The following is a 15172-nucleotide window of genomic DNA, read 5'->3' on the forward strand; positions in this document are numbered from 1 at the left end:
AACTCCTCCACGAGTCCCGATCGCTGCTGTATCCCTCCCGGACCCGCGGCTGTGATCAGACACAGAGAAACTCCTCCACGAGTCCCGATCGCTGCTGTATCCCTCCCGGACCCGCAGCTGCGATCAGACACAGAGAAACTCCTCCACGAGTCCCGATCGCTGCTGTATCCCGGACCCGCCGCTGCGATCAGACACAGAGAAACTCCTCCACGAGTCCCGATCGCTGCTGTATCCCTCCCGGACCCGCGGCTGCGATCAGACACAGAGAAACTCCTCCACGAGTCCCGATCGCTGCTGTATCCCTCCCGGACCCGCAGCTGCGATCAGACACAGAGAAACTCCTCCACGAGTCCCGATCGCTGCTGTATCCCTCCCGGACCCGCAGCTGTGATCAGACACAGAGAAACTCCTCCACGAGTCCCGATCGCTGCTGTATCCCGGACCCGCCGCTGCGATCAGACACAGAGAAACTCCTCCACGAGTCCCGATCGCTGCTGTATCCCTCCCGGACCCGCGGCTGTGATCAGACACAGAGAAACTCCTCCACGAGTCCCGATCGCTGCTGTATCCCTCCCGGACCCGCAGCTGCGATCAGACACAGAGAAACTCCTCCACGAGTCCCGATCGCTGCTGTATCCCGGACCCGCAGCTGCGATCAGACACAGAGAAACTCCTCCACGAGTCCCGATCGCTGCTGTATCCCTCCCGGACCCGCGGCTGCGATCAGACACAGAGAAACTCCTCCACGAGTCCCGATCGCTGCTGTATCCCTCCCGGACCCGCAGCTGCGATCAGACACAGAGAAACTCCTCCACGAGTCCCGATCGCTGCTGTATCCCGGACCCGCAGCTGCGATCAGACACAGAGAAACTCCTCCACGAGTCCCGATCGCTGCTGTATCCCTCCCGGACCCGCGGCTGCGATCAGACACAGAGAAACTCCTCCACGAGTCCCGATCGCTGCTGTATCCCGGACCCGCGACTGCGATCAGACACAGAGAAACTCCTCCACGAGTCCCGATCGCTGCTGTATCCCTCCCGGACCCGCGGCTGCGATCAGACACAGAGAAACTCCTCCACGAGTCCCGATCGCTGCTGTATCCCTCCCGGACCCGCGGCTGCGATCAGACACAGAGAAACTCCTCCACGAGTCCCGATCGCTGCTGTATCCCGGACCCGCGGCTGCGATCAGACACAGAGAAACTCCTCCACGAGTCCCGATCGCTGCTGTATCCCTCCCGGACCCGCGGCTGGGATCAGACACAGAGAAACTCCTCCACGAGTCCCGATCGCTGCTGTATCCCGGACCCGCGGCTGCGATCAGACACAGAGAAACTCCTCCACGAGTCCTGATCGCTGCTGCATCCCTCCCGGACCCGCGGCTGCGATCAGACACAGAGAAACTCCTCCACGAGTCCCGATCGCTGCTGTATCCCTCCCGGACCCGCGGCTGCGATCAGACACAGAGAAACTCCTCCACGAGTCCCGATCGCTGCTGTATCCCGGACCCGCGACTGCGATCAGACACAGAGAAACTCCTCCACGAGTCCCGATCGCTGCTGTATCCCTCCCGGACCCGCGGCTGCGATCAGACACAGAGAAACTCCTCCACGAGTCCCGATCGCTGCTGTATCCCGGACCCGCGGCTGCGATCAGACACAGAGAAACTCCTCCACGAGTCCCGATCGCTGCTGTATCCCTCCCGGACCCGCAGCTGTGATCAGACACAGAGAAACTCCTCCACGAGTCCCGATCGCTGCTGTATCCCGGACCCGCGGCTGCGATCAGACACAGAGAAACTCCTCCACGAGTCCCGATCGCTGCTGTATCCCGGACCCGCGGCTGCGATCAGACACAGAGAAACTCCTCCACGAGTCCCGATCGCTGCTGTATCCCTCCCGGACCCGCAGCTGCGATCAGACACAGAGAAACTCCTCCACGAGTCCCGATCGCTGCTGTATCCCTCCCGGACCCGCGGCTGCGATCAGACACAGAGAAACTCCTCCACGAGTCCCGATCGCTGCTGTATCCCGGACCCGCGGCTGCGATCAGACACAGAGAAACTCCTCCACGCGTCCTGATCGCTGCTGCATCCCTCCCGGACCTTATCTGGGTCTTTTTGATACTTATTTAATTTGAAGTAACCAAAAATCCTGCCCTCTCCCGCAGAACGAAGCTTTACATTTAAAGCAAAATATAACTTTTTGCTTTTTTTCACCCTTCCTGAAGTACAGTAGTGTGAGAGAAACTCCAGACCTCAAGGGCCGCCAACAGGTCAGGTTTTCAGCATATCCCTGCTTCAGCACAGGTGGCTCAGTAAAAGACTGAGCCACTGATTGAGCCTCCTCATCTGAAGCAGGGATATCCTGAAAACCTGACCTGTGGGTGGCCCTTGAGAACTGACGTTGACCACCCCTGGTTTAGTGTATCAATTAGAAGTTCTTAATTGGAGCCCAGAAGGCCTAATCACAGATAGCACAATATAGTAATAATACATTGTGTGATAGTAACCCAGTGCAGCTGCAATTCCAACGCTGCGGTGATCGGAGCTGAGACGGTAAGAAGCTGTTCTGTGGCGATCCATGTGTAACGGGAGATATTCATGCAGACACACTGTTGCAATTCACAATGAGATTCGACGTTACAATGGAAAATTAAAGTCTGTTTGTGAGACAAAAAAAATACTATTTGACTTGGTCGGATGGGACCGTTAAAGCGTTAAAGTGGACCCCGGCACAGGGCTATTGAAGAAAATCTCTTGGGTCAGACTGATTCTGCCAGGTCTAGTATAACATGAGGCAAGAAAACACTTTAATCAGGTACACAGCTCCAGTAAAAATGTCAAGTTTCGCAGCTTAGGGACTTCAATAAATATTGCTTCATTCGTGGTTTATTAGTTTCCCCGCAAACTCTGAAATGTGCCTATCAATTAGATTGTAATATTCCAGCCAGAGGGGACAATTTAACCCTGAAACTTCTAATATCCAGCGTCCTGTTTTGCTATTTAAATGATGTAAGGAGAGTTCTAGTGGACAGTGGCTCAGACCACGTGGAACGCTGCAGAATAACCGCATATAGGAGGCCAAACGGAAAAGTGGCAAAGTGGCCGATTTGAGAAAGTTGGTGTATGCAAACAAGCCCACTTTTGTAAAGTCGTTAAACAGGGCGTTCTGCTCGTGTCCTCACCACGTGGCTTCTTGTGGCCGGATAAGGCAGGCCGCACAGGTTAACACAGATTAAATCCAGGCATAACATAGCTGTAACGGGCAAGCTGCTTATAAACTGGGTGACGGAGTTAGCCAAAGAGATAAAGGTCTAGAACAAGGAAACAGACTCCATAAAGGAAGCACCTCCATTTTTACCCAAAGACGTGAAAGGTTTACGGTGCGCCTGATTTTTCTAAGGCAGCCGATTACATGGCGGCGCTGTTTATAAAAAAAGAAATGCCCCCTGTAATAACACGGTGGGTGCGCGGAGACATCGCTGCTATGTGCTGAGGTCTGGCAGGTCGGGGACATACTGCATCGCCGACTTCCCCCATCTGAACGCGGGAGGAAGACCCGCCTTCTGTTTGCGTCATCCAGTGATGTCACGATCATGTTCACGATCGCTGCTTCGACAGATTATTGCTCCTCGATGATTTCATGACCGTGACGAGCCGGGATGGGGCCCTGGCTCTGATGCTTCCGCCTCTTCAGTGCTCAAAGGGGGGGTTAAACATCTGTCATTGGTTAAGCTTGCAACTTGAATACCAGGGTAGGAAGGTCCCTTGTGCTGCTTTTGCATCACTACCTGTAGCGAGGGATGATAAGCTCCACGTTTAGCAAGGTGCGTGTGCGCATGTAATATCCACTCATGCTTATTTCTCTCTCCCACCAGGTTGCTCGGGTGATGAAGGGAGTTGGGGGAAGGGCCCGCCATTGGTTTATTTTCCCAGCATGCCTCTCTCTCCCTGAGACCCTTAACCTGTGAGGAAGACAAATGTCACAGGTGAGGTTCTGAGGAGCCGAGCTTCATGCCATCACCACGGAGACCAGACGGGACGGAGAGCCATGAAACGGGAAGCGGCGGCTGGGCGATTGTCATGGTCCTGTAACATGCACGACAGGGTCAGAATTCATTTCCAACCACTATTAAAGCAATAGGTTTATTCGGGGTGTACAGTGGCGACTCTTGTACTGTTTGCTGTATTATGCAGAAGTCTGATAACGGCTGATTCATGTTGTGCGATTTGTCCAACCAATGAAGTGACCAGGCATTGGGGGCTATTCATCAAACTACGGCACTGCGGATAACGTCAGCGGGAGCTTCCGCGTGATCGTGCACCTGTCGCACTTATTGCAGTTTAATGAATAATTTTCTTTATTGTAATAAATAATTGTACATTATTATACATTATTATATAGCGCTGGGCATGCAGACACAACCCCAGGTGAATAAGCAGGGTTAGATCCATACATACATACTTTGTGTCGCTGCCCCTGCACCCCGGGTTGTCCTGTCCAGTAGCAGCGCTCGTCAACTCGTTTCCCAAAGGCCTAGATTAGAAAAGAAACAGACAAGTAGAAGGCCCAGCAGTGTACAGTGACTTTATAAATATCCCAAAATACTTCAAATGCTGATACTGCCAACATGTTGTGGAAGCAAACATGTATATCATGTGTACCATATAATATTATCAGCCTAGCTTCACTTAGCTGACGTATCTACTGCAGTGAAATTAGTTGGACAGACCGTCCAAGGGACGTCGGTCACAGGCTACAAGTTGACGAGTCTAGTTCTATGGAGTCCAACCATTCTTGTTCTTCTGCTCTCATTCCCTGCACTGTTGATCCCTAAGGGTTTGTATCCTAGTAAAATAGAGATTTTTAGGATCAGATTTTATATCCCTGCTAATCTCTCACCTGTCCATCCTGACCCTTACATTTTCTAGAGATTTTAGACTTTGTGTCTCTGTCACTGACCAGAGATAATAGGCCTAAAGGTACAAAGATTTAATATGAAAGTATTTAAATATTTACAAATAAATAATAATCGTTACATCCTGGGACAAGAATAATTGAGAAAAACAGTACATGCAAAACCCCAAAGTGCAACAACAGGAATACATGAGACTAATATTAATACATCCCTCCCCAAAGCCCATGATCTTCCCTACCTAAAGTCTCTCCAAAACCCTCCAAAGTAACCCACCTCTCTGATCCAATCGCCTCCACTGTCAGACCCATCACCATGCCACCAACAAGACTAAATCCAGAGAGCTGACCCCAACACCTGCCAACCAAGCGAGCTCTCAATGCACCTAACCCATAGCTCGACCATAATGTTCCCACCCCCTGCCCACCAACCAAGCGAGCTCTCAATGCATCTAACCCATAGCCCGACCATAATGTTCCCCACCCCGTGCCCACCAACCAAGCAAGCTCTCAATGTTCCTAACCCATAGCCCGACCATAATGTTCCCACCAACCAAGCAAGCTTTCAATGCACCTAACCCATAGCCCGACCATAATGTTCCCCACCCGTGCCCACCGACCAAGCAAGCTCTCAATGCATCTAACCCATAACCCGACCATAATGTTCCCACCTCTGCCCACCCACAAAGCGAGCTCTCAATGCACCTATCCCATAGCCTGACCATAATGTTCCCACCCCTGCCCACTAACCAAGCAAGCTCCCAATGCACCTAACCCATAGCCGACCACAATGTCCCCCCTACCCACCAACCAAGCAAGCTCCCAATGCACCTAACCCATAGCCGACCACAATGTTCCCACCCCTGCCCACCAACCAAGCAAGCTCCCAATGCACCTAACCCATAGCTTGACCACAATGTTCCCACCCCTGCCCACCAACCAAACAAGCTCCCAATGCACCTAACCCATAGCCTGACCACAATGTTCCCACCCGTACCCACCAACCAAGCAAGCTCCTAATGCACCTAACCCATAGCCCGACCACAATGTTCCCACCCCTGCCCACCAACCAAGCAAGCTCCCAATGCACCTAACCCATAGTCCGACCATAATGTTCCCACCCATACCCACAACCAAGCCAGCTCCCAATGCACCTAACCCATAGCCTGACCACAATGTTCCCACCCGTACCCACCAACCAAGCCAGCTCTCAATGCTCCTAACCCATAGCCCGACCATAATGTTCCCACCCCTGCCCACCAACCAAGCAAGCTCCCAATGCACCTAACCCATAGCCTGACCATAATGTTCCCACCCCTGCCCACTAACCAAGCAAGCTCCCAATGCACCTAACCCATAGTCCGACCATAATGTTCCACACAGTGAGATACCCGTGAGGACACCTGGGTAATATGCTAATTGAAATATTTTCACTATTTTACATATTTACATCACCATATTTCCCTGGTATGTCTGTGCAATCCCCGTTATCTCGTGGAGTATGTGGTGAATAACACCAGGCTGGTTCATGTTACGGCACTTGCTTTAGTGCATACTGCGGTCTGATTATGGAAGTTAAAGCAGCAATAATAATAATAATACTAATAATAATAATACTAATAATAATAATAATACTACCCCCCCCACTTTTTTTCTTATTTGTATGTGTAAAACATGTGACAATGTATAACTACATTCTTACCAAAGCTGCCAATCGCTTGGTGCTCCTGTTATAAATCTGTCATAATCCTGATGTGTGACTAACATAATGGCTGCTTCAGTCGGTGTAACTCAGCAGATACAATGTATCCTATTACTAAGGTAACATTATCAATTGTTACAGTTTGCAAACTGCAGGGAATATTGGCAACAAATTATAAGAAACAGGACAGTGTTGCAAATATCTTGCACTGCTTGGGAGGAAGGTTATAAGCGGGTACAGAAATCAAAGGATGCTTTAAAACTCATAAAAAATAGCATTAAGAGTTGAATAATATTTTTTTTAAATGCAGTATTATCTAATACTACCAAACAGTTTTTTTTTTTTTAAACATAAGATTTCCCATTTCGCTGCTTTGTCAGGTTCACATCGTGCTAAATAGGCAAACGGATCTTGCTGATTACACAGGAATCCCTGAATATACGGAACAGGTACGTTCCTGAAAAGTGGCCCCAAAAGCGAAATTCTGTACATCGAATACTATTTTCCCGTTGACTTCCATTATATATAACGGGAGATACGGAAAGCAAATCCGCCCCAGACAGAGTAACGTCGCACTTAACAATGCAGCAAGCTTATTTTAAACACATATTTAGTGGGAAATAATTATATTATAAAATATGAATAATAGTGGTCAGAATGAAGAGCCTGGGAAAGCAGTTCAGTATGAGAAGCGCTTGGGAACGACCTGGAGCCGGATGACTGCGCTAGGACAAATGACAGGCCGCACATTGTGCGATTTCTCCCCCTCCGCAAAATGTATAGTTTAGAGCAGGGGGACTCAACGCCGGTCCTCAATCCCTCCCAACAGGTCAGGGTTTCAGGATATTCCAGCTTCAGCACAATTAGCTCAATTAGAGGCTTAGTCGAAGACTGCTCCACCTGTGCTGAAGCAGGCATATCCTTGAAACCTGACGCAGGGGGTTGGGAATGTGAATTTTAACTTTCTGCATATTGAATTTCTTAGCCAAATTGATCAATTCTGTTATAGGGAAATTGTGTACATGGAGCTTCCGCATATCGAGGTTCTGTATATCGAGGTTCCGCATATCGAGGTTCCGCATATCGAGGTTCTGTATGCCTGTGTTCCTGCGTCCGTAGGGAGATCCAGCAGCACTAGAGGTACAGTATGTATGCGGGAAGAAGATCAATGTTCTATAGGGATACAGGTTCTTACAGTCTGTGCGGTGACTATTGAGAGACAGACAGGACTGGTCTCTAGATCCAGGGCTGGCGAACAGAAACAAGGAATTCTCACATGTAACTGAAACAAAAGCTGCTGTGTAACACCGAGTGTGTGTGTGTCTGTCTGTTTTCTGTATATTGATCTGAGTTGTGTAGCCATTTCCAAATCTAATAAACCGTACTAAACTAAAAACTGCGTCTGTTTTATTTACTGTTTTGGACACATTTTAATATTCTCAGACAGGGCCTCATTCTCAAAAGCAGTGGCACTCAATTCCAGTCCTCAACACCCCCCAAAAAGTCAGGTTTTCAGGATATCCCTGCTTCAGCATGGGGGACTCTGTCTTTGTCTGCACCACCTTTGCTGAAGCAGGGATATCCTGAAAACCTGACCTGTTGGTGGATCTTGGGGACAGGAGTTTCCCACACACTTTAAAGGGGAAAAATAAATTCCTTCCTGATTCCAAGAATTGGCCATCAGATTTCTCCCTGGATCAACATCCTTCCCATGTTTACTTATTTGGTATATCCCTGTATACCTTTCCTTTCTAAAAAGATGTCCAACCTTTTCTGGAAGATATCTATTGTATCTGCCATCACAGTCTCCATGGGTAATGAATTCCACATTTTAATTGCCCTTACTGTAAAGAACCCTTTCCTTTGTTGCTGGTGAAATCTCCCTTCCTCGAACCTTAAGGGATGGCCCCGAGTCCTTTGTACTGCCCGTGGGATGAATAGATCTTTTGAAATCTCCTTTTATTGCCCCCGAATATATTTGTTTATAGTTATCATATCCCCTCTTAGACGCCTCTTTGGTAATGTAAATAAATCTAATTACGCTAGCCTTTCCTCATATCAGATTATTCATCCCCTTTATTAATTTGGTGGCTCTTCTCTGCACTTTCTCTAGTTCCATAATGTATTTTCTAAGGAGTGGTGCCCAAAATTGTACTCCATATTCAAAGTGTGGTCTTACTAATAATGCTTTATAAAAGGGCATAATTATGTTTACTTCCTTTCCATTCATTGCCCGTTTAATACAAGATAAGCTCTTGTTTGCCTTTGCAGCTACTGCATGACATTGGGTACTATTGCTAAGCCTGCTGTCTACAAGCACTTCTAAATCCTCTCTATCAAGGATTCACCCAATTTATCCCCAAAAATGTGTAAGTCGCCTTTTTATTCTGGTTTCCCAAATGCATAACCTTACATTTATCTGTATTAAACCTCATCTACCATTTACCTGCCCAGGTTTCCAGTCTCTCCTAGTTGTCCTGGACAGAAATGACATCCCGATCTGATTTTATGAATAAAAAAAGCTCAACAACAATAGAACAGAATTGAGCAGGTAGAGAAACATTGTTGAAGCAGCAATCCATTGCTCATTTGTTTTACTTACACCCTGGTTAAACCTTGGCCTGTCTGCACCTCTCTCCTCTTGTCCAGTAGAACAGAGGCACATGAAGGTCTCACTCACTTAGCGGCCAATACAATGTGCAAACAACGTAGAAGAAATTGACTTTTGGCAGGGGAATTGCTGTTTTAGACATTGGGTGGGTAATTTACCAAAGCTACAATAATGTTCCTTTCCATGTTACTGACACTATTTACTGTGAGGTGGATATCTGGATCTAAGACTAAGGTGACATTGCAATTGGCGATATTAGTATCGTTGTAAAATACATCATGCACATTTCACCAGAAGATATACCCAAAAAGGAAGCGCAAAAGAGAAATGAACCATCAGTCTATATTCCAAAGCTTTATAAATTGACTCAAAATAACAATATCACATAAAATACATGAATAAATAAAAAAGATCACATAGGATCTGCAAACCCACACAGTCTGCACAATGGTGAATTCTCAAGTCAAAACCCACAGATTTAAAGGTATGTTTATCTAAGTATATCTTCCCTATCACTTTGACCATGGCTCAGATGATTGGTCTAACTTTAATAGTCTGACCAATGAGACATCTCTGAGAGGTATTTAAGACCTCTGGGTAATGGCCAAAAATTATTCCCTGAAGAAGTACTTAGATGTACGAAACGCGTTGGATGTATTTAGTTTATGCCAATTTATTGTTTTTTATTATCCCCTGTATCTGCATCATATTCAATACCATTTGGGTTTTTTTTGCTGATTGAAGCGGTTATTGCGCCGCTGTAGAGACTCTGAAGGACTTTCTTCTGCTCCTTCCTTATTGCCACGGGAACTGTGACGTCACCCCGCTACATCACGTGACGGAGCGACATCGTGGCACGCCGTGCAGGTGCATGCAATTGCGGAAGTGTCTGCTGAGCCTCTCCATCGGCTCTGAACTGCCCTGTCACTGCTGCAAACGGAGGATTGTAAGAAAAGAAGAAAAACTCCTGGAAGAGGCATACTGCCGCCTGAGACTTTGTTTCAGTGAGTGCTTGAACCTGCAGTTGAGCCAGACTGCTGCTAAGGAACTCCCTTGAAAGCAGCTTCCAGCTGGACAAAGAGTGTATGAGGGATCCTGTGCCCCACAACCACCACAGAGGCTCCTGCAAAGAAAGCTGATTCCCCTGTCTACAATCCTGGAGTGGTAACAAGTGTTATATACACTAAATGCTTATGTATTCTTTATTTGATGTACGCAGATTTTATACCCCAATATTATTGTAATACATTTTTATTACTTGCTTCACTATTTGGCGTTGTGCGCTGTTTTCTTTTTGTTTCCATGCCCATAACTTACCAGGCCTTACTGTCAGCAGGAGAGATGACTGTAGCCATTTTACAGTATGGTTACATTCTCCCCCTGGTGAATCCCACCGTCCCCGGCTGGGACCTAAATTTGAACACCTTTCGTCAGGAAGCACTATAAAATGGAACATTATTATTAGAACATCACACAGGTTCATAATAACATAATGAAGCAGTACACATCACGCCAAGCACGCCCCGACCAGCAGCCACGAGCCCGCGTAATGTCCTAGTACCTCCTAATAATAGTATCTTGGGTCCGGCTTCTTTACCTCTCGACCCCCCATGTCTAGGACAGTCACATGGTAGCTACGCTGTGACCCCCTCTCAGGCCTGTATACTACCCTATGCTTGTATACGCTCCTCCCAATGCTCCAAACCCTTATAAGGTGCTCTATCCTCTCTTCTGCCTTGTTACCAGTAATGGCACCCCCTTTGTTAACCATGTACTCCTCAATGGTCTCCCTTAGCCACTTGTCCCTATTCTCCTCGATCTCCTCCATGAGGGGTTCAGGAACGTATGGGTATTCCAACCCATGAGAGTACTTGTACTTCGCAATGATCGCCCTTTCCGCCCTACTACTCCTAGTTAGGTTGGCGTTCCCTGCTTTCCCTGGTAACACCCATGATAGGGGCTCGTCCAGATCTACGGGGTCATCTAATATACCGGGGCCCATGGGTTCGATTTCGTTTCGGTCTATCATGAGCCACCGATATTGCATTTCTTTCTTTCGTTCTGCGGGCGTGAACTCTCCCCTAGCCCACCAGTAATCTACCACATCATCTTTGCGTAGCAAAAACCGCGTGCGGTCCATCCAACCCACATACCCCTCGAATAAGGGTGCCCACCAACGGGTCTCCCTAGGCTTCTCATTCCACTCCTGAGAGTCCCCCTCGTCGGTACCTCCCCAGGAGCACACCCCGGAAGTCCCTGCAGAACGGGGCCTGGACCACCTTTCGTGTTTCTGGGCCTCACCAGAGGGTATATCCTCCTCCTCCGGCACCCACCGGGACTTAGATACCCGTCCCAATTGTCCTCCCCGGGATCCCTCCCCGGAATCGAAACTACTCGTTCTATCCCCAGTCCGGTTCTCTCCAACCCCCAAAGACCCGTCCGACACCCCCAAACTAGAGGATGATCCCCGGGAACAGGTGACTGGGACAGGGGCCTTAGCTAGGGCATGGGGTCGGGCAAAGGGGTAGGCAGTCGGAAGCCGCGGGGTTCCGACCCGTTCGCCTTCCTGAGATTGTCCCGTACCACTGGACAGTGGTACCGCCAGTGGCGTCTCACCCCTCTCCGGCCTCCGCGTACTCCGGTCCTTCTTGATCGATCGGGAATCACCACCCGATCACTGAGATGCGTGTCTCCTGCTTCCACTGGTTCCGCCGCCTCTACCGGAAACGCCTTCGTCACTGGAACCGGAAGCGTCGCCATCTTGGGATGGACCCCCATGCGGGATCTCTTCTACCACGATCAGGTCCGGAAGTTCCTCCACGTCCACGTGTGCCGTCCGGGCCTGGCACGGCCTCTCCTCCTCGGGCGATGGCATCGGAGCCTGGCAAGGACAAGGGCTAGCCTTACCAGTCCGCAGATTGGGCGTGGATCGCCCATGGCCACTGGACCCGCCGGTCCCGATGACAGCGGGGCTCCGCCTCTCCGGTTTCGGCTCCACCAGGGACACCCGACTCCGCCCACTGTCGCTGCCGGTAAGTGGCCGTTTGGTCCCATTTCCCCCACCGGGCACTGCCACCGGCCAGACCAGGGTACTCACTGGCTCTTTGGTTCCCTCGTCCGAGGGGTCCGCTCTTAGCGTACTTGGGGTCACCGAGCGCGGCGACCGCCTTCTCTTCTCACGGTCGGTTGCCAAACCGACCACATCACACTCCTCAGGGTCTGTACTTTTAGTCCATAGCGCACCGGGAAACTCGCCGGACAGCATAGCAGTATTCCCCCCAGGATCATTGTTCTGTATGGGCACGAAGGTAGGCATGGGCCACAGATATTGTGTGGCACACTGGGGACAGCGCGCGGCCGTGCCCATGGCGCCGCCGGGCAGCCGGCATTGTAGGCAGAGGCCTACTACTGTCTCCGTGCCCCCCACTCGTATCACTAACACCCCGCCGGGTATCGCGTAGGGTTGGGTCGAAACCATCCAGTTTGCATCCGGGGAGCAGGCCATATTCTTGGTAGGAGCTACTCGCAATACTGGTCTGTCCTGGAAGCTGGTTCCGCACGAGTGACCAACTGAGGTTGAATGGTCAGCCACTCCTTGGTTTAGCTCCTCCCTCCTCTAACACAGTTGGAATCCGCCCCCCGTGGTAACAATTATGGGCGGGTCCCACAAGGGAATAGGATGTCCTTTAATTAAGGCCGCGCCTCTCTCAGTCCTAGAGGGCGCGACCACAGCTTTCGCGCTTTTTTCCCCAACAGGGTGGGGCTCTGCTTTTGCCGCCAATTCCCACCGCTTCCTTGCAGCTGCCTTGCGTGCAAAGTATCCTTCTTTGCTGCACCCAATTTCCGCTGCCGGAACTTCTTTTGGTAGTGGTACCGGCAGCGCACCAGCTCCTGGGCCCACGGGGCATAGCTGGAAACCACTCCCCCTGGTAGATATTAGGGGAGGGTCCCACAGGCTAAGTGGTTGACTCAGCATGGGGCTGAGCGAGTCTCTGTCCGTGAAGGCGCGGCCGCAGCTTTCGCGCCATACCCCCCACGCGGGCGGGGCTCCCCAATTGGCGCCACTTCGGGCCAATTCTTAGTAATTTGTGCATCCGCAGAATAGTCTGCCATCGGCCCACGCGGTCTCCCAGAGAAGCGGGAGCCGCCATTTTGTAAGTCCTTTCCATCCCCCACAATTTCAATGTCCTCTACACAGTCCTCCAGGGCGGCGCCCCGTTGTCCTAGACAGGACCAGAACGGTGCGGCCACAGCTTTCGCTCCACTCCAGAGCAGACTTGAAAAAGACAGTTCAGCAACAGCGTTTTCTTCAGTGGGGCGCACGCCACGTGTGCTTTCCCCATCAACCTCTGGTCGCCATTTTGGACTATCCGCACCGCGCGGATCCTCCATTCTTGCGTAACAGTTATCGTACATGGGGGCTCCTCTCTGCGGGGCAGCCACCACACCGGTACAATAAAGATGTCTCTGATGCACCACCACATGTGTACCTAATGTAGGCTGGACTCATGTATGCACTACCTCAGGCTAGGCTCACTCTTTCAGTGTCTTCTGTATCTCCTTCCTCCCAGTCTGTGTTCCCTATGGTAAGAGGTCTGGAATGGGCTAGAGTACTCTGGGGCTTCCATGCAGTACTGGGGCGTCTACCTGTCTTGGTTAGCCTAGCGCAGACCCTCTCCAGGATTCCTGACCATGTTAACAGGCTATCCCTTCTGGCATCCTACCAACTAGCACTACCTCACAGTGACTAGGACAGCTATAGCCCGGCTCCAAACCCCCAACTCCTTTCAGGCCCCTAGGTCGTCCCTGCGAACTGACACACGCCATCAGCCCCCTTGACCGCCCCTAGATCCGTCCCAACGCAGCACAAAGTGGCAGCAGACACTCTCCCTGTTTCCAAGTGACCTAGCTAAAGCCTGTCCTGTTGACAGGTCCTCTCAGCAGCACCTCCAAATGTAACGGTTTTTGTGAACTGGCCTGACCCCCCCAATCTCATATTGGCCCCTGTGGTCTAACCAGTCCCCGTTACGGTGTAGTGTCTGGTGGTGCACCTGTTGGCTACAGGACTCCTGAGTCTCCCGCATGATGGTGTATGGGGATTTGCCAACCCAGACAGGCAGCTGAGGTAGTGTGCTTGAGTCCTACCTAGATCCAGTGCAGCGCCTCCACCTCATCAGGGTCCCTTCGGTCACTCGGGGATGGTCCTGGCGAGGAACTCCTCTGTGGTGCCCCTCTCCGTGCAATAACTGCACACTTGCACACGAGAGTGTTGGTAATCAAGGACATTCTTTATTGGTACGGTGGGCCAGCTGCCCTCCACAATGGGGTGTATTCAGCCCTCCATTGTTCACCGTACTTCCCTTTGAAAGGTGTGTCCTCCTAATGTAGGGATTCCCTATCCCCGCAGGGATATTTCACCTGTGCCAGGTCCCTGGTCACAGTCTCATAGTCCTTATAATACCCTAACTCTGATCTTCCTCTGATAACTTCTAGACTAGACAGAACTAACTTTTGGTCAGTGCTGTGCCTTATGTATCCTCTGGGGGCTGACACACCTCTGACATCACCAACCAGGGAGTCAGAGCCTGTGACCACTCCCATCCATACATAGGGCACCTCACCAGGGTGTGAGGGCAAACCTCCATATTTACTGCTGGCATGCCCATAACTTACCAGGCCTTACTGTCAGCAGGAGAGATGACTGCAACCATTTTACAGCATGGTTACATTTATATATGTGTCAAAAAGGAAAGCTATTGAGCGTGGCAATTGTATACAATTGGTGTTTTATGTGAAGGAGTGGCATGGGGCACGAAGAGGTGTGTAGGGTGGTATGGGCACAAGGCGACGGGGATATTAATGATTCCACCTGTCAAGCAGTAATGCAAACAGCAGGCTTAGTAATAATGCTCAATGTCAGGCAGTAGCTGCAAAGGCTAATAGA

General features: G+C 50.2%; 1 long non-coding RNA gene across 1 annotated transcript; it reads left to right on the forward strand.

Moving 5' to 3' along the window:
- Positions 1 to 1459: 1459 nt before the first annotated feature.
- On the forward strand, positions 1460 to 8013 carry LOC142497924 (uncharacterized). Its single transcript, XR_012802352.1, has 2 exons — positions 1460 to 7660; positions 7691 to 8013. It is a non-coding gene; the product is annotated as an uncharacterized LOC142497924 (long non-coding RNA).
- The last annotated feature ends 7159 nt before the right edge of the window (positions 8014 to 15172 follow it).

This window comes from Ascaphus truei, chromosome 6 (genome assembly GCF_040206685.1).
Source record: "Ascaphus truei isolate aAscTru1 chromosome 6, aAscTru1.hap1, whole genome shotgun sequence".
Lineage (NCBI taxonomy): Eukaryota > Metazoa > Chordata > Amphibia > Anura > Ascaphidae > Ascaphus > Ascaphus truei.